Below are 12,406 nucleotides of genomic sequence, written 5' to 3' on the forward strand. Positions count from 1 at the left end.
AAAGTTGCCACCAGGGGAGGGGAGGGGACCTTCTCCAATGTGGAACTGGGACAGGATGTGGGGTTATCACACATGGCTAATTGTGATCTCTCCGGCACAAAGGGCCCAGGGTTGTGGGAGGCTGGAGTTGTATAGTATGAGGAGGAGGCTGGACACCTGGCCAGGGAGCCACAGCAAAAGTTCCAGCATATAATATAGAACAGCTCTATAGATATAGAAGACATATGTAGATCGATATAGACATAGATGATAGAGATATAGATAGATATAGATATAGATATGTAGTATAGAGATATAGAGGTAGAAACTGGGCTCCTCCTACTGTTTCTACTGTTCACAAATAGTAGAAAACACATTTATAGAGAACCCATGAGGCCACCAACTAGTCAGACAAGTCCAAACAGAAAATGAAAACAGCTAAATTACATCTGCTTTATGACTAATATAGATATCATTTTTTATAGAAGCACCAGCTTCTGTGATTCGAAGAAAAAGAAATTATGTTTGTTGCCCTTATGTTAAGTAACTTGTTCGGGATTTCACAGGAGAAAATATGCAGAAGGGTGATTCATTCCTCAGAGTTTCTTTCTTTCTTTCTTTCTTTCTTTCTTTCTTTCTTTCTTTCTTTCTTTCTTTCTTTCTTTCTTTCTTTCTTTCTTTCTTTCTTTCTTTCTTTCTTTCTTTCTTTCTTTCTTCTTTCTTCCTAGCCTTTGTGAGCTGCCACTGAAAGACTACTGGCATGTAAAGACGGGTAATCTGGTGTCAGGTTTCTCTTCAAATTCTTCCGTCTCGTCCAGGCCTAGGAGAGAAATGCCTTTGGTTACCTCATCACCTCAACGTTGGAATAACTCCCCCACTCGTCAACTGCCTCCCTTTTCCCTACTCATTCATATCAGATTAGTCTTCCTAAATTATAGCCTTGACCATTTCACCCCATTCTCCCATCTAAAACCCTTGATCTAATACCATAGCATTCAAAGGATGTTTACTGAGGAACTAAGAAGTTCAGGACGTTGTGCTTACACTCTGAGGGACACGAGCGTGAATCTAACAGCTCTGCCTTCAGGCAGTTTATATTTTCATAGGAGATACAGACATTTCCCAACCTACTATAAGGGAAAGTATACTAACTGTTCTCATTAAGGTCAAGATTAAGGCTTAGAAGTCAAGGCAAAGGAAAGAATAAAGCTGGCTCCTTTTATGATAATGTCCATTGCTTACAAAATAATTTTAACCATTTATCTGGCAATAGCTGCACTCTGCAAACCGATACCATCAGCCTACTCCTATCTCCTTCTGCATTGCATACAAACCTACAGATTCAGCCAGACTGGTCTATTCAGATCCAAAAGCATCTTGCAGTTTCCACCTCTCTCTCTTAATGCCCCTTCCTCTGAGTAGATCACCACCTGAGTTCTCTCTGCCTGTCCAAATGCTACCCACTTTATATACTATCTTTTTGCATGAAAACTTGCCTACATCAACCAGCCGGAGTGGCCTCTCCCTCCTTGGCACCTGAGTCACTAACTGGAGTCTTTCCCTCCACCTTCCTGAATCTAGCGTCACCCGCATATACACGAGGGCTCTGGGGCTCACAGGATTCGGGGTCCTTCCTGTCTGATTCCTCTGCCCCAGTCCAGCATCCTAGCCTTGCCCCACTGGCCTCGGCCTTGTGGTGCAGTGAGTTGCTGCCCACATCCCAGTGCTAGGCCTGGTCCTCAGTCTCCAACTCTGCCTCCAAAGTGGGGTCCCAGTTTTAGCTACCTCAGCTTCCTGTCCCTCCTGTGGATGCTACACACCCTTCTCCTCCAACACGTGCTTCGTGTGTCTTCCAGTTCACCTCAGCCTAAGAAACTGCCTGAGGGAGAAAAAACAAATAATTAAAGTGTTCCTACTTTAGCAGTGAAAGTATAGCACCACGACATGGATGAACCCTGACAAACATTACGCCAGGCGAAACAGCCCTACACTAAAGGTCAGACATTGCACGCGTCTACCTCGATGAGGCACCTAAAGCCACCAGATACACAGAGACAGAAGGTAGAAGAGTGGTGACCAGGGGCTGGGGTGGAGAGGGGAACGGAAGGTTAATGTTTAAGGGGTACGGGGCTTCAGGGTGGAATGAAGAGTAAGTCCTGGAGATGAGTGTGGTGATGGTTACACAGCAATGTGAATGTCCTTAATACCGCTCAACTCCACACTTGAAAATAATTAAAACGGTAAGTTGTACGTTATGTCTATTTTACCGTGATAAAACAAATACATAAAAATTTTAAATGAACCAGCCACACATGAAAAAAGTACATCACCAAGAGTCTGGTAGAAAATCAAAATACAGATCTGCACCAGCCCACGTTCTCTCAAGCTTCCTAACTAGCTGGCCGGATGCTTCCCCCACAAAGATTTCATCAGACCGAGTATTTGCTCTGGATGTACCTTTGTTCTTTCTCGTTCTTGGCTCTAGTTTCTTCTAGGCCACTTTGTGGCCTGATTCTGAATAATGTACTTTAAAATGATGTGTAAAGAGGTTTAAAGCCAAGGGTTACTGAACAAATGTATTTCGCCGAGGCCCTGCTTCCTGCTCACGGTCCTACTGTTTGATCTTCTCACCCCCTACGGACTTCATGCCCCATGGACTCAACCTCATTTGCTCCCTGACTAGTAAGCATGTTTCTCCCATGGGCGAGAGGAACCAGCCTCCTCCACCACCTCAGTGCTTCTTCCCATCCCATCCCACACACGCACCCCCCCCAACCCCGGCTTAGAAGCACGAGCCCTTGGTGCCTCTAAACACACAGCCCTCTACAGCCTCCTCGGGGACCCTGTTCTCATAGCCACTGAATGTACTACCTCACAGCACCCAAGGCTCTTCATTAAAACTTCTCTTTCCTGCTACATAATGTTTCCTTGAGTTACTTACCTCCCTGAAAGGCAGGGACACTGTCTTATATATGTCTTTATATTTTTTATAGTGCCTTTGACTATACATGCCACATGTATATATATAAATATAATACTACATATAAATATAAAACTAGGTGTGTGTGTGTGTGTGTGTATATATACATAAAACTAGAATGTCAAAGTTTGTGCCTGCTGGTCTCAGAGTCCACCGAACCCCACTGCAGTGCCTCTCAGGCATGAATCACAGAGACTGGCTATGCTGTCAGTTTGATAAATCCGGCTCACTCTCAAGAAAATTTCCAAGACTATATGAGCATTGTTCTTCAGTCTTATATCTCACTTGTTTGCCTTTGGTGTAATTTTCATAAAAATTCCTCAGTTGGGTAATTTCTGGTAAAATTCCCAGACTTTGGATCATGCCATGGATCACTGTTGTGAAAATTATCGGAGCTCTACCTGCCCAAGCCTACCTAGACTGTAATGCATTACAAAAATTCATCCAAACATCATTCTCTGGTAAATAACCAGGACTTCTCAGAGAATACTGATTTTAGGGCTGGGGTAGGACAAATATAAGATGAGCTCAGAGCATCGTGTGCCAAAAAGCTCAAAACCCAAAAGGATGGGGCATGTCAAAGGTACATAGAAACCAGCCTGAAAGAGTTCCCAAAAGCAGGAACAATTTTGCAACAAATTAACAGAGCACTCAATTATAATCCAAAGTTAAAATACAAGAGTCTATACTAATATAAATGAGTGAGTGAATAAATAAATGGAAAAGAGATGAATTTTTCTTACATATGACTTCCAAATATATGTAAATACTCTCCCTTCTGGGAGGTAAAGATTAATTTCCCACACTCTCCCTCCCTCTTGAGTGTGAACTAAACTTGGTGACTTGCTTCCAAATGGTAGGGTTTGGAAATGGAAAAATAGTAACTTTCCAATGGAGAAACCTGGCAAACAACTGATATAGTTAGCATCACCGGGATTAGTCATGATGATTGCATGTACTCCTGATAAACTGTGATGAGAAGGATGCTTCATGCATTATATTCTTTCCAAAAACCTATAACCTCAATCTAATCATGAAAAAACATCAAATGAACTCAGATTAAGAGATATTCTACAAAATACCTGACTGATGCACCACAAAACTGCCCAGTTCTTGAAAAACAAGGAAAATTTGAGAAGTTAGCACAGGGCAGAGGCTTATGGAGACACGATGATTGAATGTAATGTGGTAACCCTAAACACATTTGCCAAGGATGTATCTGCTAAGGGGCTAATTTCCAAAGTGTACAAAGAACTCACACTACTCAGTAAGAGGAAGACAAACAACCCAATTAAGAAATGGGAAAAGGACCTGAATAGACACTTCTCCAAAGAGGACATACAGATGGCCAAGAGACACATGAGAAAATGCTCAACATCGCTAATCGTCAGAGAGATGCAAATTAAAAGCACAATGAGGTATCACTTCACACATGTCAGAATGGCTCCATCAACAAATCAACAAATGACATGTGCTGGCGAGGGTGTGGAGAAAGGGGAACCCTAGTGCCCTGCTGGTGGGAATGCAGACTGGGGCAGCCACTATGGAAACAGTATGGAGGTTCCTCAAAAAATTAAAAATGGAGCTGCCGTTTGACCCAGTGATCCCACTGCTAGGAATGTATCCTAAGAATCCTGAAACATTCATCAGAAAGAATATATGTACCCCGATGTTCATAGCAGCGCAGTTTACAATAGCTGAGATCTGGAAACAGCCCAAGTGCCCATCAGTAGATGAGCGGATAAAAAAGCTGTGAGACATTCACACCATGGAATACTACGCAGCTGTAAAGAAGGATCTCGTACCCTTTGGGACAGTATGGATGGACCTGGAGAATATTATGCTAAGTGAAATAAGCCAGGCAGCGAAAGACAAACATCACATGATCTCGCTTATATGTGGAATCTGAAGAACTTAATAAACTGATGAACAGAATAGATTCAATGACATGGAAGCATGGATGAGTCTGACGAATGTCAGAGGGATGGAGGAGGGCGGGAGGGGGAGGGGGAGAGAGTAACCGAAGAATTTATGTGCATATATGCACAACCCAAGGACACGGACAATGGTGGGGAGAGGGACTGGGGAGGGGGAAGGAACGGGTGGAACGGGTCATTGGGGAGAAAAAGGGACATCTGTAATATTTTAAACAAAAATAAAATTTAAAAAAAAAAGTAATGTGGTGTTCCAGATTAGAACCTGGAACAGAAAAAAGATATTACTGGGAAAACTAGTGAATTCACACAAAGTATGAAGTTTAATAAATAGTGATGTACTGACGCTGGCATCTTCGCTGTGACATGTCCAATGGTGCTGTAAGATATTATCATTAAGGGGAACTGACGGGGAGTATATGCGAACCCTGCATTATCTTTGCAACTCTGTGAATCTAAAATTATTTCACAATAAGAAGCTAAATCTAAAAAATTTACTAGTACTTGCTCGAGTCATCTTCAGAAGCAAATGGAAGAGTTTCTGAGCCTGCTCATGGGAGAGGCCCCTTTACTATCCTGCAGCTTACAAAACCAACATGACAGAATCGCGCCCATCTGTACATATGGCTTAATATGTTCTCCCAACATTATCATAACTGGCTTTTTGGGTCTTTGTTTCCATCTTGAGTTTTCTTGGTGACTAAAAAGAAATGGTCCCTTCAACTTTGTATCTGAGAAGTGAGCACTGGAGTTTCTTCTGCCAAAGCTGGCAAATTCCAGAAGTTCACAAAATTCCAAAATGGACTAGAAAATAATTTAAGCTAATTACCGCCTAAACAGATTTAATGACTTATTCAGAATGGACAATCCAAGAATCACTTGAAAACACAATTTAAGTTAACTATATTCTTTTCTATCACTAATATAATTAATTAATCCAAGAATACATTTAAATGTATGTACTCGTCACACTGTGAGATAGCCATGACTCCATAAACTCTTTAATCTACCTTGGAAGTAAAACAATTCTCAAAGGGGAAAATGCAAAACAGGCTGAGCTAAAAGAAGACCTGTCAAATTCCCAGAACGGAATTTTTGAAGTGTGTGTTTGTTATAATATAGTGGAAAACACTTCAAAACATTTTACCAAATATGATCAACATAATCCCAGGAAATTGTTATCAGGTCCATGGCCATTTACCCTTAGGAATAAAGTATACCCAAGAGAGTCACGGGCTGCATCCCAGAAGTTCACAGGGAGTCCACAGTAATGCAATAAGGAAGAATTGTAATAGGGACATTTAATTTCCCCATGTCCTCAGAGATTGTCAACTGTGAGGGTCTAGTCAATGGAAAATTGACGTAGGAAAACTAGAGGAGACAGTCTGGCTCAAGGCAAGACTGAGGCAATAACAGCATCTACTAAATAATTTAGGGATATATAGAAGAGTGTAATCTACACTAAAAAGCTCTCGAACACGCAGCAAACAGTCTTCTTACATAATACTTACCATAGTAAATATGCTCGTATAAATCCATGCTTTCTTTGGACAGTTTTTGGTTTTCCAATGTTTAATTTTACTTGACATAATTCAAAGAAGTGGAGCCAAGGGTAAGAGAGGGCTTTTTTGTTTATTTTTCTAGATGGAAACAGATGTGTATTAGAGAACAATCCCTTGTGAGCAACTAATGTACTGCAGTCCCAGAGCCCCAGACATGATTACATTTATTCATCCTGAGGTTTCACATTTTAGTGGATAGCTTTCTCTATTTAATTTTAACTTTAAAACTTTCTTAAGTTGACTTTATATATTGTCTTCTTAAAACAAAAATTCAACCTTGTTAAAATTCAACTTTTTTTTTCCCTTCAGTAGATGAAATCTCAAACAAATTAGCTTTCTTGCTCCCAGGGTTGTCTTTCAACCATGCTCCTAGGGTTGTCTTTCAACCACTGTCTTCAAACATAAAAGTTTTCATTTATTTCAACATTGTATATCAAACTAATCAAAAATATATTTATATGGAATACAATTATATAGTAAATAATGGTTTGATACAAGTAAAATTAACTTTAAATCATACTATATTTCTATGGATTAAAGAGGTAATTATATAAAAAACACAAACACATGAAACCATAAAGATCTAGAAGTGCCTTAGCCAGGCAGCAAAGTTGGTTGGAGACTCATCTTAATTCAACAAGGTTGCCAGTTCGATCCCTGGTCAGGGCACATGCAATTATCAACCAATGAAAGCATAAATAAGTACAGCAACAAATCGATGTTTCTCTCTCTCTCTCCCCCCCCCCTGCTTCCTCTCTCTCTAAAATCAATCAATTTAAAAAAGTAAAATTATAAAGAATTTAAAAAAGTAAAATTTAAAACAATTTAAAAAAGTAAAATTATAAAGTTCTTCTTTCCTCCTTCCTCTTCTCTTCTTTTCCAGAACAACTAAGTCATAAAACTATTAGGTAGAGAAAAGCAGTAGGCATTGCACCAGGACAGGGAAAGCCGTGGTGGCCCAGAATGAGGTAAGATGAGCGTCTGCACAGGAGGAAAGCCTGGCACAGGTACTGGAGACTGAGCAGGGTGAGGAGGGTGCCCATGCATGAGGGTAGCCAGGCACAGGTGTTGGAGACTGGGTAGGATGAAGAGGCAGTCCATGTGGTGGCACCCAACTGCACCAGCCCTGCAGTCCAAGTGGGGTAAGGCAGTCATCGTGGTAAAGAAGGTGGTTGTGGTGGCAAAGAGACATTGGTGCGTATAAGGGAACTGATTAAATAAGTAAAGGTATTAAGGATAATGAGATCCAGGGAGGAAAAACAGATTGAACTTTGTGGTGATGAATTGGAATTGGAGGTTTCAGTTTGAACATAATAGTTTTCAATATTATAGGTATATATGGACATAAACATAGATGCAACGTGTATGTGTATATACATGCATGTATGTGTGTGTATGTGTATGTAAATATTTTCTACCTCTGTCCACAGAGAGGAAATGGGACCAACCACACCACGACAGTAATATTTGCACCTTGCACACAGATCTTGGTTCCAAATACAATTCTCCCCTAAAAGGAGTCAAGGATCCTTGGAGAAATGGTTAATTCTATGGCGGAGAAAGAAAAAGTGCAAATGAGCTTGGAACATCTTTTTGTGGAATTAATAAGGAAGTGCTCAAACAATGATGGGTGACATGTTAAAAGGACAGAGAAGCCAGCTTATAGGGACTCAAGCCTCCCTAAGAAATACAGTTTCTATCTGTTGTTTAATTTCCTATAAGGTTGTCTGTGTCTTTACCATATTGCTTTTGAGATACTTTCTGTAAGCCATTTCTTTCTAGATTATACATACAGAAAATGTCTTCTCATTTGTGACTTATCTGGTCACTATCTTTTTATAAAAAGCCATTTTTTAATTTTAATATGGTTGAATCTATCAGTTTTTTTCTTTCTGTTTTGTGTTTTGTGGACCTTGTTTTATAAATTTTTTCCTACCCATATTCATAAAGATAGTGAACTAGACTGTCTTCTAAGTTTAAGTTTTTACCTTTCATAGATGGGTCTTTAATCACACAGAATCTTTGTTTATATATGGAGCAATTAGAGACATAATTCCTTTATTTGCATAAGGATGACCCATTAATTATCCAAGCACCATTTACTATTCACTCTAAGGAATAGGAACCCCTTTTCCCACCTGACTGTTCTATCCCAACACCAACTCTACACTGTTTTCATTACTATAACCTTATAATAAATCTTACTTTTGGTAAAGCAAATCTCCCTGTTTTGCTTATTTACTTTTAGTATATTTTGGATAATTTTAGTTCTTTCCTCTTCCATATAAATTTTAGAAGAAAATTGTAAGGTGTCACATACAATCTTTTTAGATTTTGGTTGTCACTGCATTGGATCCACAAACTAAATTGGCAATAGAGATGTGTTCACATATTCACTGTTCCTATCCATGAACATGGTACTTCACATAAATGTTAAAACTTGGTACATATAAAGATAAAATGAAAGAAAGGGGGAGGCACAGCCAGTGTGGCTCAGTGGTTGAGCATCGACCTATGAGCCAGGAGATCACGGTTCTATCTCCAGTCAGGTCACATGCCTGGGTTTGGGCTTGGTTCCCAGTGGGGGGAGTGCAAGGGGCAGTAGTGACTCTCTCATCATTGATGTTTCTATCTCTCTCTCCCTCTCCCTTTCTCTCTCTGAAATCAATAAAGTGTTGTGTTTTTTTCTAAAAAGGGGAAACTATTTCTAACAAATATGGTAGTTCAAAGGTTTATACATCAAATATTTTTTAATCTCCTATGAAAACACCACGGGATAATGAGAAGGGATTTGACCAGACAATTTGTCAGAAAGAAACACAAATTAGAAATAAGCATATAGAAAAATGTTTGGCTTAATTAATAGTAAATAAATGCAAATTTAAATACCCACAAGATACTATTTCACCTATCAAATTAACAACCTTTTTTAAAAAATCTATAATAAACACATCAGCTTGAGTCTAAGTGAAAATTAGCTCCCATCAGGGTCCAGGTCATGGGGTGAGCTTGCTAAAAACCTATTTATATGCAAATTGAAGAGCCTCTCTGAAAAGAACACATTGGAAGAAAGAAATTAGGAATAATGAGTTTATTCCAGTAAGACAGCAGTTGTCACTGGTACAATCTGGTCTTTCTTTCAGATCTGTCTTCTAGTCCAGTTCCCCCAATGCATTCCTTCAGAGGAAGTGAGAGAGGCCATGGGGGGTGAGGGGAAGAAGAACAGAGCAATTTCATCATTTTGAAGCTGGAATCTCCAGCACAGCTTAGGGCCTGTTAGTGACACACTGCAGGAGGCATCATCCTGCACTTTGCACAGAACACTCTGAAGCCCCAAACCTCAGCCACTGGGCTGAGGCAAAGCCAGTCACAAGGAGACTGGTGTGTGAGCACAAGAGTGAAGCCCCCGGCACTTGTAGAAAAACTTGATCACGGGATTTAAGGAGAATTTTCAAAAGCACCAGAAGCCCCACATCAACCAGCAAGGGGGGAAAAAAGCAATATTGAAGTTACTAGTTTTTAATATGGCCCTCTTCTGTTCCCATAAGCAAGTGAGGGCTGGGAGAAGCTAAAATTAAACCTTTATTCAAAATCAGAAAGTATGTAATAAGTCACATACCATCATATACTGTTGGTAAGTGTAGAAATGAGAAACTTTATGGGATAACATTTTGCAAAATATATCAAGATTATTTTTAAACATTTAACTTTTTGACCCAAACATTGTCCCACTAAAAATCATGTCCAATAAAATAAGTAAAGAGACATACATAAATGTATGTCCAGGAATATTTGTTGTAGTATTAAAGACAATAATAAAATCTCAAAATAATCTAAATATTTAACGATAGGAGAAAGGTTAAATGAGTTCTGGAATAACTAAACAAATGGGTAGACGATTAAATACTATGCAGCTCTGTATTAGAAAATTCTTTTGACAGCAGAAAACACAGGGGATCAAATTGAATGTACAAAGATAAACCTATAGTTGGAAATTTTAAACTGAAGTGTTGTTGTTTTTTCTTTCACTAAAGTATTTCTTTTGCCCTGCAGCTCTCTCCACCTATTGGACCAATCGGAACCACTGCCTTGGAGAGCAGGAACCCACTGGCGTGCTTGAATGCATTTGTGACTCACAGCAGACTTACCACTCTAAAGCAAGCACCTTTGATGCTTAAGAACTAGGCCACTGAGAGAGATTTAATTTTATTTTGAATTAATAAAAAGGACATGATTGGAATATTGAGGCAGGATCTAGAAGACTAGCACATAGAAATGATAAAAGTTAATCACAAATGAAAATAATGCCATTTTTAACACAAAGTCAGTTTCCTGCCTGGTAGGAAGGAAGAAGAAAAATTCCCTCCTGGGCTGCAGGGAAGAGACTGGAGGAAGAGGGAAAGAGGAGAAGAAAAGCCAGATGTGAGACGAGTCCCTGGGGGGACTGCCCCCCTTCCTGGGCTGAAATTCAAGATGGATACTAACGCTCCAAATAAGCTTTAGGATTTGAGAAAAGTAAGTACTTTTGTTCCACTTCCTCCATAAAATCGGAGAGAAGCCACTTTCAGAAGGCCCATGAGAACGTAAAGTGGCTGCAGGAGGGTATGAATGGCAGCGGGTCAGGACTAGGGACAGAGGTGGCCTGAGAGAGCCACCCGCCCCCACAATCCCCATGGCTCCCGAGAGGGGAATGGAAGGGAGCTGGGAACAGTGGGACAGCCAGCATGGGGGGGGGGACCACAGCAGGGGATAAGAAGGCCCCATACTAAAGCCTGGGGCAGTTGGCTCTAAGCAGCGGCAGGAAGATGACAAAACTCCCAGCAGCAATCACCCTGCAAGGCACTGCCCATGCCCAGGGCATAAAGAACGGGCTAGTTAGCAGCGGACCAGTGGGGCCAGGGACCCACAGGCAAAATCCACACAAGGCAAGACCACAACCAAAAGGGTCTGGAGAGTAACACAAGGACCAGATACCCATCCCCTGCTGGCAGGATGGCAGCAAGAACTTCCTCTGCTCCCAGAGGCTGCCGCAGGCGGTGAGGAAGGCCGGGTGGAAAGGAAGGTGGAGGGAGCCTGAACTTGGAATGTAACAATAACCTAGAAGGAAGTTACCCTCAACTGGCAACAAATTGACTTCAGTTACGGAGAAATTTAAAGTTATTCTTTACTCACCCCAGATGCAACTACACATTTCAAAAGTAGGACATCTACATTCAGTGCTATTTTGGCCTCTTCTGAGAAAAGCAGGTGCATTCCCTGGGTCCTATCTTTCCAAAGCCTAGGTGTTTCTTTGGTTTTATAACCTGCCAGGAAATTCCTTTCCTTCCTTAAATTTCAAATGAGGTTAGTTTGTTTTATTTGCAACCAAAGAACTCCACCTGATACAAAATATATAATCCCAATTTTGTGAACACACAAAATAACATTGGTGCGTTCAGGCACACACACACACACACACATACATCTATATGTGGAAAAAGATCAGAGGGAAATGAAATGTTAATAGTGATCATCTCTGGGTGTCAAGATTACAAAATATTTTTTTTTTCTCCCTGCATTTCTAAATTTTCTATTCTCCACAATGAGCATGTATTATATTGCTATTCAGAATATGGAGAGATAAAGGTATTATCCACGGTGTCCAGAGAAAAAGCATTAGGAAGCCCAATTACATCAAAAAGTCTTGGCCTCCCGAGCCCGCCAGCAGCTGCAGGCCAAGAACTACAACAACAATAGCTGACTATTTTCCATCTTGCTTACATGGCATCTCTGTCAGAAAGGACACTTTACAACCCAGACTTGCCGGTCACCAGCACGATCTGAGGCTGGTGTCAGGGCCAGACACTAGCTGTGGCACCGTCCTGACCACCGCCATGCCGGAGGGTGCCACAGCTCCTCCTACCCTTAGCATGCTGCCTGGCTCCTCATGAAGTCTGTCGTCGGGCCCAAGC

The 12,406-nt window shown here is 40.8% G+C and overlaps 1 long non-coding RNA gene across 4 annotated transcripts in view; it reads right to left on the bottom strand.

Moving 5' to 3' along the window:
• Positions 1 to 408: 408 nt before the first annotated feature.
• Positions 409 to 12,406, bottom strand: part of LOC308567572 — a 55,342-nt gene continuing 43,344 nt past the window's right edge. For 3 of the 4 annotated variants that reach the window (XR_014000339.1, XR_014000341.1, XR_014000342.1), the window contains 3 exons: positions 6,405 to 6,533; positions 1,765 to 1,858; positions 409 to 799 (listed from right to left, as the gene is read on the bottom strand). This is a non-coding gene — a long non-coding RNA (uncharacterized lncRNA). The remainder of the gene's footprint in view (positions 800 to 1,764; positions 1,859 to 6,404; positions 6,534 to 12,406) is intronic. The other variant, XR_014000340.1, reaches the window with a different exon arrangement.

The sequence above is a fragment of the Miniopterus schreibersii genome (assembly GCF_964146895.1).
Source record: "Miniopterus schreibersii genome assembly, chromosome: 1".
Taxonomy (NCBI): domain Eukaryota; kingdom Metazoa; phylum Chordata; class Mammalia; order Chiroptera; family Miniopteridae; genus Miniopterus; species Miniopterus schreibersii.